Source organism: Apis florea, unplaced genomic scaffold (assembly GCF_048593485.1).
Source record: "Apis florea isolate Af1SG1 unplaced genomic scaffold, ASM4859348v1 contig_3793_pilon, whole genome shotgun sequence".
Taxonomy (NCBI): domain Eukaryota; kingdom Metazoa; phylum Arthropoda; class Insecta; order Hymenoptera; family Apidae; genus Apis; species Apis florea.
Window position 1 is genome coordinate 541171 of NW_028256856.1, and position 13842 is coordinate 555012.

Genomic DNA, 13842 nt, shown 5'->3' on the forward strand with positions numbered 1-13842 from the left:
TTATCCTCTTTGGGAAAAATTAATAATAAAAAAGGACCATTTCCTTCTTTTTCTCCGACAGAGCAGTAGCTGTTGAATTGATAATCGTCCTTTTCGCTTTCTTTCCCGTTCATTCAACAGTGTTTCGTTTATGGTAAAATGGTAAATGGTAAAAGTTGCACGAGTCCTCCTCGTTGAAAAATGGAAGAACGAAACGAATCGAAAACAATGGATATTTGACATCATTTTTAATCTCGTTTCACCGTTGAAAATTACCGGGATCGAGATAAAAGTTTATCGGCGATGTGGGAAGCGTGGCGAAGGATCGACTCTCGGTTTTTTTTCTTTTTTTTTTCCGCCGATAAAAAGATGGAAATTCGCGGGCCCCATTTCGGGGAGCAGAAGGGGTAACACATGTCGACAGTTAAGATAGAAGGAGCGATGGGGTTGGATTCGTTGGATTTTTACCCCAAAAGCGAGGTTTTGTGTCGACTCGGTCGTAAATCAAGGGGCGTGAAATCAATTACCACTTATCGATGGATCGACCGTGAACCCTGAACCTGTCGCTCCGCTCGCAATCCGTTCTTTTTTATCCTCTTCTGGTGCAAAAAAAAGAAACGGAGAAAATCGACTCGTATGCAGCTCGGTGTAACAAGCCCCAACCGCCCTAACTTCGAGGCTGCTTACAATTCGTAGTTTTCCACAACTTTTGCGCTTATTCAATTAACTCGCTTGAATGAAATCCAATCGTAATTCGATTTCGTTAGATTTGATAGATCGGCTCCTCGACAGTTTCGTCTTCCTGAAGGGAAAAAAATTACAACGAATAATTTAAAATATTATCTCAAAATTTTACTCGATTTTATTCCAATTACTTTTCGAACTTCTAAGTATTCTTATTTTTTAAAAATACGCTCAAAATTTTCGAGTAACACAGTTCCTGAAATAATAAGAGAAGATTAGACGAGTCTTGGGAAGGAATCGGGAAGAATGGAACGGAAGGTTTCAAAGGGAGCCGGCCGATTTTTATCTTCCGCCATCCGAAACGGATACTTTCTTCCTTCCCTTTTTTTCCCTTCCTGTTAAAAAGAATGGAAAAGAGGGAGGAAGCGATGCGTGGCGTCTCGCAATAATGGACCATCGATTTCCACTGATTTCTCGCGCCACGGAACACGAGTATTCTCGCCCCTCCTCCTCCTTCTACGTCCTTCACTCGAGATCCTTTAAAAAAGAAGAAAGAAATGAAAAATTGGAAAATTCTTTCGAATCAATCCTCTTTCCTCAAAATGTTCACATCACGCATATTGCGATAAGGTGTCAACGAGCTAGTATCTCGATTGAATTTTTCAACGAGGAGAGGATGCGAAATTTAAAGGATTTCTTCTCCCTTCGGTCGGGAGGGGGAGGAGGGAATTCAATCGCGACGGTGGTGGACGCAGGCGCCGCGACGTCCGCGTCGGCCATCGCTACGTCACCATGGATACCAGGGAGGAGGAAACTGCTCGAGGTGAGCTATCGATCCGGGGCCGACCCCTCGTTGCTCTCTTCTTCGAAATTGTTTCCACGGGGGGGGATCCTCTTTTTTTTCCCTCCTTCCTTCCTTCCCTTCCTCTCATCCCAATTAATCCTGCGACCCCGTCGAATCTCGTTAATTGCACCTTCTTTCCTCTTAGTGGTCTTAGTAGTTTTGTTCGTCGATTATCCAAGCAAAATTATGATAGAGAATTCCACGTGAATTGAGAATTTTAAAAGAAGTTTTCGCTATGTTTTTTCTTTCACGCCAATTAATCTTTATCCTTCAATTCTAATTAATCTTGTTACCTTACTAATAAAATTATAGATAGAGATTCTAGCTTTTTTTAAAAGGAACAGTCAAACTTTCTTGAGAATTTTTTCACGCCAATCTTATCCTCCAATTCTTGAAGGAAAAGGACAAACATTGAAAGCTTTCGACATGCAATACCGAAAAGATTAGATTAGATTCGAAAAATTACGAATTCCAGCTTCGAGATTCTTCTTCAAGAGAAAAAGTCAAACTTTCTTGAAAATTGTAAAGAATTTTTGTATCGCGCAATACAAATGTATATTTTAAAAATTGAAAAATTGATTTTTGAAAAAAAAAGAGTTGGAAATTTCCTGTCGAAAAGAAATCTGTTCGAAAAAAATTTGAGGAACGGAACAAGAAGCGGAAGTTGAGGGGTCGTTTAAGGATCCTTCCTAATTCGTTTAAATTACTTGTATTTCGAATGGAATGTTTTTCCTACCTGAGAAACGATCCTCGAACACAGGCGTACGACTCAATTCAACTCGAGTCATTTTACACGGCTCGAAATAAATCCCTGTTTCCACGGGCATTCAATCGAGAACGACACCGAGGAAACGAGCGGCGCGGGGGGGAGGAAGGGGGGGGGGAGAGACGTTCGTTCGCGCCGGTATAATCCGGCTCTCGTGTTTGCACATGTTTTACATCGACGCCCCGTCTGTTTGCAGACAGTAAATTATGTCGTACAATAAGGGTACCCCTTTCTCGCTCGCGGATTATAAAACGTGGAAAAGGGAAAACGTGCCTCGCTCGTTGCTCTTTTCCCCCTCCTCTCCCCTTCCTTTTCGATGAGAACCTATACTCTCTCTCTCTCTCTCTCTCTCTCTCTGTCGTTTCAGTTCCGCTCCTCCTTTCTTTCGACGCGAACGCATCCCCTCCCCTCCCCGCTTCCCGAGAAGTTAAAAGGTTTCGCGAGTTTTCGATTTTCTCGGGTTTTCAATTTTCTTCGGCTGGAAACTTTTCTCCTTCCCTTTGCAAAAAAAACACGAGTTGCAATTCGCAAAGTTAACGGTGCACGTGCAGGACGTGGTAAAAGTCCGGATGAACGTCGAGAGGGGCCATCTCGATTGTCTTTGCGGTCACCCCGAAGCCGCGAATATCGTAAGACCGACCGCAGAATTCCGACCGCACGATCGTGATGTTTCGCCCTTTTTATCCCCGTTGGAAAAAAAAACATTATACAACACCGTCGCGTCCGTGCACTGCGTCCGGAATATCATCGCCTTCCAATCCCCCGTCTCGCTAGGATATTCGAGTAATTTTAGAACAGAAGAAGAAACGGAGAGGCGGGGGGGAAGGAGGATGGCAATTTTATCGTACGTATTCAAGCGTAATATCTTCCTTCAATCTTCGTAATTTTCATTCTTTAACGAAGAAATCTCGAGCGATTAAAATTAATCTTCCTTCCTCTTCCGAAATTTTACGAAACACGAGAAAACAAAAACTCGAGTCGCAATTTAAGGCGAAAAATCTAAGGAACAAAGAAAAAAAAAAAAGAAAGTTTTTCGGGCAGGGGAAGCCCCAGTTTTTTTCATTCGTCCACGCGCACGTATATATATATATATATATATTGAAACGGAAGGATAATAGAGACGTCGTCTGTTTGAACGGTACGTGACGTGTAATTAAACGCAGTCGCACCGATTCGCGTGGATCGGCCGCCTAGATCCCCCGTGATGCCGGCAATTACCGAGGGCTTAGGGCGGAGGGCTAAGGCTGCGACAACGTTCAAAGGTCGGCCCGTTCACAGAGGAGAACGCCACCCCCTGGTGCACTGAATGCTCGCCACGTGTCCCCCTCCCGAATATTCATATCCTCCCGGAGCACGGTGTGGAAACGCGGACAGTTCGATTGGCCCTGATCGAATCCTAGGGAATATATCCTAGTGACTTTTCCTTTTGCCTAGCAATGCCACGTTTCATTGGCGTTATCGTATTTATAATTATTTAAGAAATAATTATATTTAACAAATTTTGTCTGCATCTCAATCCCTTAATCAATCAAAATCTATAAATCTTATATATATATATATATATATATATATATATATATATATATATATATATATCTTTTATTATCTTAAGAGTAATTTGAAAAATGGAAAGATTACGTGTTCACTACGTACGATGCGCTTTAAATCGTCTCGGATGGCTCATTGACCGCGGAGGTTTTCATCGTCATGCTTAGTATCGACCAGTAGCCAGTGGACTATGACGATCCGTTTGTCACGTAGCGTGCGCAGCATTGGCTTGCAAAACGCGCTTGAAAAAACACGTTCGATTCACTTTTTCTTGTTTCTCTCTCTCTCTCTCTCTCTTTCACCGATTTAAAACGCGAAAATTTCCAAAATTAATTCGATTCAAAAGCGCGTATAGCAAATACACGAATAAATCATCATTGGCGGTGAAAGAGATGTATATACATATATATTATTCGTATTGTAATCGACGATTCGACGTCTAACCCCCAGATTCCAGAGGCAAGCAGATGCTCTCGATAAACCCTCGAAAAATCGTTCAATCTCGCGAAACGTTTCGATCGGGCCAATACGGACGTCAGTCAAAGTCAAGAGTCGAAAAGCCAGACTGACGTTTCCAAGACCCTGACGCGCAGCAGACAGACAGACGCACGAATTCAGGGCTCAGGTAGCACACCGTATCGCGTTACGAGGCTTATAGATCCATCTATAAGATCCGCAATAGGCTACCGGGCGTGGGCGTATCGTCAGATCTGACGAATAATTTTCGTGGATAATTTTGGATCCTCGAGTCCCGAATTTTGTTACGAAATATCTCTGTAATTTTCCATTTTCCCGTATGCAAATTGCAAAACTCGTAACGAAAATAATGATTCTCCAATTTTTTCCTCAGATTTTATTATTTTCAATCAGGCAAACTCACCTTCAATATCAATATCGTATTATTCTCGATAGTAACGATTACCGTTCGTTCTAACCTCGATATATCCAACGTTTCGAATCGTGAATTTTGTTTAGAATAGTTATCCGAAAGATTCGCTGTAACTTTCAATCATCGAAAACTGGAAAAGTAATGATTCTCCTATTTTAATCCTCAGATTAACAAAAACTCGATTTTATTATTTTCAATCGAAGGCAAACTCACCTTCAATATATCGATAATAACGATAACCTCCGTTCGTTCTAACCTCCAACACTTCGAGTCGTGAATTTTGTTCAGAATAATTATCCGAAAGATTATCTCTGTAACTTTCAATCGTCGAAAACTGGAAAAGTAAAACGATCCTTTAATTTTTTCCTCCTGTTTTAAATCCTTAGATTTTATTATTTTCAATCCAAGGCAAATCCTTGCTTCCAATATCGTATTATTCTCGATAATAACGTTCGTTCCAGCGTTGTCCACCTCGCGTCGCTTTCGAACGAGTCGAATGGAACTACCTCTGTACTTGGCCGCTCGTTCCTAATGACCGGCTGTCAATACTCGTGCGGAATGAATGGAACGCTTTGGCAGCTCGTTTGCCGTGCGGGGGTGGCGAGTATTATGTTCCATTCGTTCCTCCCTGCTCCTGGGTAGGGTCAATATTGTGCGACCGATTGAGCGTATCCCCGTTTATTCCTTGTTTGCGTTTCTCCCGGAACAGGTCCCGGGAAATTAGTGCCAATTAGATTCGTATGGCGAAAAGGATACGCAATACCTCGAATGTTTGCCTCCTCTCCGCCCGATTCTTCTCTAACGAACGGTTTTCCAGCCCCATTCTCTCTGTGCCCTGTGTTTACCGGGTTCCAGACGTGTTTAATCCGCGTTTTTCAGATTCAGATCTTTTTTCTCTTTCCGTTTAAGAAATTAATCAATCTCCTTTGTCGCGCTAATTAACAATTAACGAACGAATATTTTAATTTGGTATGCTCGTTCAAGCGAGCGATGCACGAGAGGTGACAACTTTTTCGAAAAGTCACCGAACAAATTGATGAACGAAAGAATGGGAAAGAAAAAGTACGATTGTTCGTGAATGTTGAATTGAATTCGGAACGTGTTTAAGAAACGTATGTCGTTTCACACACCGGCTGCCTCGGATCGACGATTATCTTTATCCGTCGGCAGGATCGTTGAGCAGTCTAATAGGATCGATCGCGAGCCTATCCATTACCGCGTAATCCACTTTGCACTTCTGCGTTCTTTATGATGCAGATGTTCCTTCGGTGGCATAGAACAAGGGTTCGCCGCTCGTGACGCTGCGATATGCAAATCGTCGCGCCGCTTTCAATTCGATTTTCGTGCGGGGACGAAAAGGTTGTTTAAAGTCACCGTATATGGAGGATTTATCGTCCAGAATCAAAGATCTTTATCGTCCCCAGTAGTCATCCTCATCGTTCATTTATTCGAGCGTATTTTTAATAAAAGAAAAACATTTTTAAGAATCTTAAAAATAACTTTATATATTATTCCATTTTATCACCAAGATTAAAGTATCGAATTTTTAATAAAGAAAAAAACTGATTCGAAGAGAAATTCTCGTCGTAATATATCGTTGGAAAATTTTCAACCGAATCCCGAGCGAAGAAATGAGGAAAAAAAAAGAAAAAAAAGGATGAATGGAAACGTGTCCCCCCTCTCCCTGTTTTATCGATCGATCGACATTGTCCGCTTACCTTAGATATCTCGGTACCTGCAACGTGCACGCGTCGCGCATACTCATTGTCCCGTGACGTTGATTTGACGTAATTGGCACCAGGAAGGAGAGGCGAGCGGGGCAGAAATGATTGGGATAAGCCGAAATAAGCCGGGATAAGCCGTGCGTGGATTTCAATCCGGGGGCCCCGTGAACTTTCACGTCGGTTTCCTCTTCTTTCTCTTTTTTTTTTCCACGCACGGGAGGCCGATATTTATTTCAATCAGCTCTCCATCTTTCCACGGACAAATTTCTTTTCTTTCTTTCTTCCTTTCCACTCTGCGCGATTCAAAAAATATCACTTCGATATTATTCGTTTCAAACTCCGTTCTCCGTTATTTTAGTTTAGAAATCTATTTCCACAATACTATTTATATATATGTTGGTTTGTTCGGAAGATAATTTCGTTTTTTCACACGAGTGTCGCTAGTCGAACGTTTATCCAGCCAACTTCATTCTAAACCGTGTTGTTGTTATGTATTTGAGAGTTGGTATTCGTGATTTATTTATAAGAAAATTCGTTCGATTCTGTGCGATTGTGTTTCTCGTGCGTGATAACGAAGTGCAAGACTTGAAAGGAGCATTTTCGGCACATTTTTTATTACCAAGAAGATAAGAATGCTGTTCAGGCGAGAAAAAAGTTACGCGAAGTTTACGGAGAAAGTGTATCAACAGTACTGGTTTTATTAAAACTGGTTTTCGTTTCGACGTTAAAGATCCGCCACGTTTTGGAACACATCGAAGCTGATGAAGACAAAATAAAGGTACCGATCGAAGCACAAACCTACTATACCTATAATAACTCGAGAAATTGCTACGAGATCGAATTTATCGAGTTCGACTGTTCATGATCGCGTGATACGCCATCTTTTTTTTTTTAAATAACTTATCTTTCAAATTCTAATATTTTTATTAGAAATCTAGCGATCCAATATTCCTACTCGATCAAATATCATCTCGACCACGCGATAGATCGTTTTTTTCCTTACGTGATTACGTGTCGAGGAACGAGTGGATTTCGGCGTAATACGAACGTCAAACACTCAAACGCATCCCTGTGGGAGCGGACACCTGAGTATGCGAGAGAAATAGAGAGAGAGAGAGAAGCTAGGCTCTCTCTAAGCCCCGCAGAATCGAAGATCGCATGGAATCCTTGGGATTCGTACCGTACGAGGGTTGCCTCGGATTCAATTAAACGTTCCAAATAAACATTGCGCGCGTATTTTACTTTCGATGAAGAATATTAGTTTCGTTGATCGATCATTTTTCAATAGAACTTTTTTTATATCTCTTTTTCTTTTTTTTTCTATCTTTGATAAATTAAACAAGCTTGTTGAGGAGGGTTTGTTAGGGAAGGAAAATTAATATCTCGAAGAACGAGGCAATTAGGTTGCTGAACGTACACGACGAGATACGCGGCTCTTTGTCCTCGTAGGGCGCGCGATTTCACGGATGTTGTGTACCCCTTTCCGTCTGCATCTGCAACGGGGAACAGCGTAAAATTTAAATAAATGTCGTGGAACAGGCTTGGACCGGGATACGGGGAATTAAGTGACATGCTAATCGTGCCTCGTTATTATACCTGTCTTCAACCTTTCTTCTTTCATTCCCTTTCTCATTTTCTCGACCATTGCCCGGATCAATTTTCTATTTTCAATTTTCGAACACTTTCTGTCCAAACTTGTCAATTTTACAAACAATAAATATCCCTTCATAAATTTGTTTTTAAAAGAATGTAAATATCCTTATCCCAAGAGATTTATTAGGTACTTGAGAATTCTACCTTTCATCGTTGTAAGTGAATTTCCTTCCTCCAAGATTTCGAATTAATTAATTTATTTCTCGAAATCGAGGCGTATTGGAAAGGATGGTCAAAAGGACTGTTTCACGGAGTCCTCGTGAAATCGGCCGGAAGTTCTCCGGTTGCTCGATTTTCCGCAACGACACGTCATCCTATCACCTGGTTAACTCGATTCCGGCTGGCATAAAGGGTTGCGCGTTCGATCGGAAGAATCGAACTTTCGAAGGGTTGGGAAAAAATTCTCCTCCTCTGCACGCCGATCCGGAAAGTCGAGAATCACGAACGGGGTGCGAGGAATCGTTCCCCTTTGCCGATTCGTTCCTTCTCTCGTTCCTTCGATCGAGTTCATCGAGGAAGAAAATCGGCCGGTTTCCAAATTTTCCGTGACCAATCGCCTTCTTTGTCGAAAAAGAGGAAAAGATTTATCATCGACGTTCTTCTTTTTTTTTTTTTTTTTTACGTTGAAATACGTTAGAAAGTTGTTGATAAAATTTAAAATGTTAAGCTGTTATATTTTTCTATCTTGTACAAATTGTACAAATTATCAAATTACTTGGTGATAAAAGAAAAAAAATATGCAACTTAAAAGCACCCTCCCTTTTTCGTTCACCTTGCCTCAATCGCAATTACACGAAACGCCACGTGGAGCGGAGTCGTCGTGGCGCATTCGTTATTCAAAATCCCGCCCCCGTTAAATGCAAAACAAGGAGGAGGGTGTTGAAAGCGGAGCCGCGGAAAAGAACCATAAATCAGGACCGATAAACGCGCACGTGTGGCCACTCGACGCGCGAAACCCAAGGAAAACTATTAACCCCGTCGATGCACGAGTCCCTATCAAACTCTTCTTTCTTTTTTTTTAAACGAGCTCGACAAAACTTTTGCATACGCCAGTCGATCCTCCTAAATTGATTTCAATCCGAATCTCTGTTCCTCCTCGTTTCTGGATTTTATTCTTTATCGATATTTCTCGGGGAACGATATCGATTATCATTTACGTTTCTTGCAAGATAAATAATTATTGTACCTTTGTATATACGGTTTGTACGTCTGACATTCGGAGAATGCAAACTATTCTATTAACCCTTGGCAATAAAAATAAAAGAAACACCCCCTTCGCGGAGGGGCGACATCTGTGCGGCGAGGAGCAGCCGGGGGTCTTTTTATTAATTCACTCCCCCAAGTCGAATGGAAACGAATACGCACGACGAGTGGGAGAACAGGAGGGAAAGAGATAGAGGGACGTATAGGATAGGCCTCTCCTACTATTTATTACCTAATCGTTACCCTCCTTCCTATCCACCCTCATAAATTATGACATCGCGTAGGCAGGTGCCTCTCCACGTTTACTAATGAGACCTTTCGTCTTCGTTTATTCTCTGCTCGCATTCGGAACGAGCCCCGACGGAGCTCGATCGAACGAGAATAGAGGACGCGATTCAACAAGTATCTCTCGAAACGCTCGCGTTAAAGCGAACGCATCAAAGCGTACGTAATGATTTTTAACTCTTTGCACTCGTATTTATATTTGAGAAGGTTAACAAGAATCCCTAGAGTGTAATTATATTATATGTATAATAGTAAAATGTAGGATGGCGACATACAAGTACAAAGGATTAAAATTGTTCCGAACTGTATCGATGTGAAAAAAGATAAAAATATGCGAAGGAAGAGACATCTGTCGAATGAACAAGTTGCGAGAGTCAGTAAGAATAAGAGTCGAGAAAGTATCGACGAGCGAAAGATATAGTGCGTGCCTAATACAATATTCTGTATCATCGTTGTAATTCTTAATAAACCAAAGTAAAACATTCCTACTATTTCAAATATATATTATAAAGTGATCTCAAATATATATTGCGAAATATTTTACAGACGAGGCGTTGCTGTTTTGCCAGCCTCGAGGAGACACGAGTGTCATCTTAATCGACGCCTACCAAGCGAAAACTGAAAGATATACACCGGTGGACGACTGGTGGTCCCCTCCTCCTCCCCCCTTGGTCCGCTTGGCCGAGCAAGTTCTTACGAGTGCACGCACTCGTCGAATCGGGCTGCATTGATCGAAGGCGGCCATCCGTGAAACGCATTTAGCTTGTTGGCACACAAAACTCGACGGGCCCCAACACCGAGCCCAACAACGAGGCCGATCCACGTGTATCCGTGGCGCCAAGCTTCGTTTCATTCGCTAAAGGCTAAGGATTCGAAGTCCGGTTGCCAGGATCGTGAAAAAATCGTGAATCATTTCATTTTTGATGATCGATGAAAAATGCTCTTTCCGTTAGGATTTTAAGATCTTGATTTTTTTTTTTATTATTAAAATTTGAAAAACTACTAAAAAAAAAAAAATAAAAATAAATTTCAAATTATAATTATTCTTAAGATTAAAACGACAAATAATATTGAAACTATTGTATAAATTAAGTTAGTAAAATTGGTAATAATCGAATAATTAAAAATTAAAATTAAGAATTGTAAAATTGATATATACTTAATGTTAAAAAAAATAAAGTTTCGTTTAAAAACAATAACGAGATAAAATTTATTAGTAAGTAGATAAATAAATAAATAAATTTCTTAATAATAGATAACAGTTCAAATATTAAAATATTAATTGGGATGAATTTAATTAATCGTATCTCGAGAAATTCGAGAAATTCAATGATTCATTCATCCCCCCCCTCCCCCCGAGAAAAATTGAAATAAACGAATCTACTAGTATACGATTCGACCGAACGATCGTTCGCTACGTGTTAACTTTTGAACGAGCGCGTTAACCGTGCGCGTTTTTACGAGGACCCACCACGTGGAACAAGAGAAGAGCCTCGTCGTGTTTTGAAACTCGAAGGCGTGCGGGCATATGTGCGCTCATTGTAACGCGATAGACGCGGTCAAACGAGCAATCCCCCGTCCCGTTTAAACGATGTATACATCCCGATGATACACCGTCGAACAGACAAAACAAATACCGTACTCGCGAAAGAAGAATCTTCGAAAAAGAGGAATCGCCAAGAATTACAAGGTAGAGAATCGTGAAAAAAAAAAAATAAATTTCTTACGTAACTCCGATTCTAAAGCAATTCCAAAGAGGAAAGAAGTTCCAAAAAGAGAAAAGAAAAGAAAAGAAAAAGGGACACACCAGGGTCTAGTAATCTTCAACCTGCGCCTAATCATTAGAAAATTACAAATCCTCGAGAGAAGATCCATCTTCCTTTCCCCTTCTCCTTTTACCCTTCTGCACCGCGCCTCTCGGAGAGAAGCTTAAAGAAGAAGGAGGAATAGAAAGAGGAGGAGATGATTGCGAGGAATGGAAGCGGGCACGGATGTGTTTCTGTCAAAACATAAACGACATTGAAACGAGAATAGTGGAGGGGGAACGGTATCGGGTCGAGAGGATCGTGGCTTCGAGAGGCTTCGATCCGGTTGCTCGTATTTTAGAACTGCGCGTCTCGCGTTCTACTGTTACGAGATTTTTGAACAATGGTGTCTCGAATTTGTTTTCAAACGTAGAATTATTTAAGCGCGAAATTATCACCTTTAGGCAGGAATATTACGCGTTTCGTTTCCGTCTCTCGCCTCGAGAAGACTTATCGACCACTAACTTCCTGTGGCCGGTTGATAAACGGTATCGTTGCCTTGTTACGGTTTAACCAAATTGCGATCGTTGTCGTGTTGTTTATTGAGCCATCGAAAGGGAACCCACAGGAACCACGTGCTTCCGATAAAATTGCCCGCTCTGTACAATTCACGCACAGAATAAAACTAAAACTTTCCTAGTTAATAAAAATTAAAATTAACTTTCTGATTTGAAAATTTCGTTGGATGATTTATTCGAAGAATTTTAATTCGATGGCAAAAAAATTTTTTCCTTATCAGATTTAATTTCTCAACGATTATTCAAAATTATAGAATTTCCAATCGTTGGAAAAAATTATCGAATCGGCTGAAAATATTTAAGTTACACAAACGATACTTAAATCTAAAAAAAATTCACTGTTTTATTTCATTTCACCGATTTGTTCGAAGAATTTTAATTCGATCGCAAGAAAATCTCGTTACTTTTATCAATTTATTCTCGCTTGGATCATCGTCAATTGTTCGAGTCGATATTCCATTTCGATAGCGATAAACGTGTCAATTTGAAAAGCATATATCGGGGAAGAGAGAGAAGAGATCCAAAGAGCCTGAAGGAATTCGAGGAGGGTATATATATATAATGGAGGGGGGGTGGTCGGTCTCGTGTATCGTTTTGTATTTGTTGAAAACAGACGTATTGTCGGCAGGGGGTGAGAAAAATCGGCGAGGCAAGGGGAAGGAGGAAAAGAAGGGGCCCTGCCAGCCACTCGTCGCATCTGCCTTCGATTTATTTCCAATCGTAATTGATGACTGCTGGCCCCCGGCCATCCTCGAGTGGCGGCATCTCGACGGGAAATCGTGTCAGGATTTTGCATAATGGAGGCAAAAAGTCACGCTCCTGCCAATAAATTACCGCTCGTCACCCGTTATACACACGCGCCTTTCGTCCTGCCTCGTCCGTCTCGTTGATTTATTTCCAACTGATCCCACTCGAAATGCATTCAGCGCTTTCAGTTTCCGTGCAAACGTGCCGAAACAAACTTGTTACCCTTCATTGTTAAATCTCATGGCGCACAGGTACGCAGGTCATATTTATTTACAACGCCTTTATTTCATCCAGTATGGAAGAAATATTTGGGAAATGAAGGTTTCTCGAGCAATCCTTCGAAAATTGTTGCCAATTGTTTGTAATCTCTTTATGAGTTTATTTCCTAGTCCCGGGGATTATTATTGGAATTATACGTTTGGGCTTCTTTTCGAAATAATAGGCAAGGATAAATAAGTAATTCGTACGTACGTCTCTTCCAGAATAGATGGCAATTTTCTTTTTTTTATTTAAATATAATGTAATTGTTGCAAATTTTATCGTTAAACTCTTATCACGAAATTATTGTTATTATCATATATAACAATTTTTATATTTCAAATGTTTTCTTTCCGTTTTATCAATTCACCATCTTATTGAATAATAACGTTGTTAAATTTGTATCGAAGTTTAATCATCCAGATCTCGCTTTTTTCTAATTCGAAATTCCAATTTTGCCAATAAGAATAAAATACACTTTCTCAGAGAACAAGAATAACAATTTTCCGTTGGTTTCGCGATATCTCGTGGTTCGTGGGAAGTGACAACGGTCCTCGTTCCCCTGTATCGGTTCTCCATGTGTAAGGCTTCTTATAAGAATTCCGACGCTCGCATTATCGTCTTACATCGAGCCAATACACTCCTCTTAATTATCCCCCACTCTCTCTCCTTTCAAAAAATCCTAACAACGAATCAAATTCGAGAAAGAAAGAGAGAGAGAGAGAGAGAGAGAAATCCTCCTAATTTATATCAATTTAAACGTTTATCCTCCATAATGATAAGTATCCCAGAATAATCTGGTGTATCCAATTTGGAATGGAGGAATTCGATGTTGCGAAGGATAGGAAGAGAGAGAGAGAAAGAAAAGAGGGGAAGGTTTAGCCTGGAAACAATAAAAGCAGATTTACCGGGGTGATTTCCGGATGATTCCCATTTGAT

The 13842-nt window shown here is 40.7% G+C and overlaps 1 long non-coding RNA gene across 1 annotated transcript; it reads left to right on the top strand.

Annotated features, from left to right (window-relative positions):
- The first annotated feature begins 6896 nt into the window (after nucleotides 1-6896).
- LOC147656361 (uncharacterized) lies at nucleotides 6897-10771 on the top strand. Its single transcript, XR_015294576.1, has 2 exons — nucleotides 6897-7212; nucleotides 10122-10771. It is a non-coding gene; the product is annotated as an uncharacterized LOC147656361 (long non-coding RNA).
- The last annotated feature ends 3071 nt before the right edge of the window (nucleotides 10772-13842 follow it).